A 1,282-nucleotide genomic window follows, 5' to 3' on the forward strand; every position below is an offset into this window, starting at 1 on the left:
GTGTGTGTGTGTGTGTGTGTGTGTGTGTGTGTGTGTGTGTGTGTGTGTGTGCGCGCGGAGGTGTGTTTGTGTATGTATGCGGACTTCTGTGAATCGAACGGTGGGGTGCAGAAAAATCAACTTCAAATGAAACGGAAGTTTTAGTTAACGATGGCAATGAAAAGAAAAGTGAGTGTGAGATTCTTTTTGGACTTTAAATATCAAACAGAATATTAAATAAATCTTTGTGTTTACTGTTTGAATTGCCTTTCTCCGTCTGCAATATTTACGTATTTAAATAGTTGATGAGTTTGATTAAAGTTGCTAAGATTGACAAAGGATTTGGTAAGATGGATCAAATTATTTGTTTCATCTTTTAATCCTTTATCTTTTATTTGTTTCCTTTATTAGACTGCGGCCATGCTGAGCTGCCACTTTATTAATTTTTTTCACAAGTTTCACTTGGGATCAAATGTCGGTCATCAATGGTCGTCACTTATTCATTCAGTCACCATTTGTAGGTCAATCGGCTCTCTAGGGCATCAGATACGAACAAATGACAAGCATATTGAAGTACTGACACATAGAGGGAAGAGATTGGAAAGAAAGCTACATACATTTTCGAAATTGCAAGCCATTTGACGATATCTAACGGAACGAGAAATGACGCCATTATGAATATTTTGTTTCTATAACTACAATAATATAAATACGTTCACCTGAATATTTTTACCAATTTTTTTCCACTCTTCTCCATCTTGAACTGTTCTTTTCCGCCATCATATCATTCAGCCAGACTCTCCTTGCTCATCCTCCTCTTCTTTTTCCTTCTATTATTCCAAACATTATTGTCTTTTCAAGTAACCCAGTCATCCTGCTCCTGTGACCGAATTCCGCATTTTTCTTTGTCTTGCTGTTTCCAAGAGTCTTTTCTCTCGTTCCGACCGATGTAATAAGTTGTTCTAAAACTGAGTAGACGGTCCAGTAGTCCGTCCATCTGATGCCAATAATTCTGCGACAGCAAATCATTACAAAAACTGACAATTTTGTTTCATTTTTTTTTTTTTTTAATGTCTATATATTTTGCCCATTCGGTGCAATAGCACTTACCATTCCATTGATCATGTTTTCCTTAGTTTCTCGTTCTTTGCAATCTTCCTGATGCTCCAGGTTTTACGCATCTTTTCTGATTGAGCTGTTGCTGTTACTGTTACAGTTCTCATTCATCATCACCATCACTGTCATCATCATCATCATCATCATCATCATCATCATCATCGTCGTCGTCGTCGTCGTCATCACT

The sequence above is a fragment of the Octopus bimaculoides genome, chromosome 11 (assembly GCF_001194135.2).
Source record: "Octopus bimaculoides isolate UCB-OBI-ISO-001 chromosome 11, ASM119413v2, whole genome shotgun sequence".
Classification (NCBI taxonomy): domain Eukaryota; kingdom Metazoa; phylum Mollusca; class Cephalopoda; order Octopoda; family Octopodidae; genus Octopus; species Octopus bimaculoides.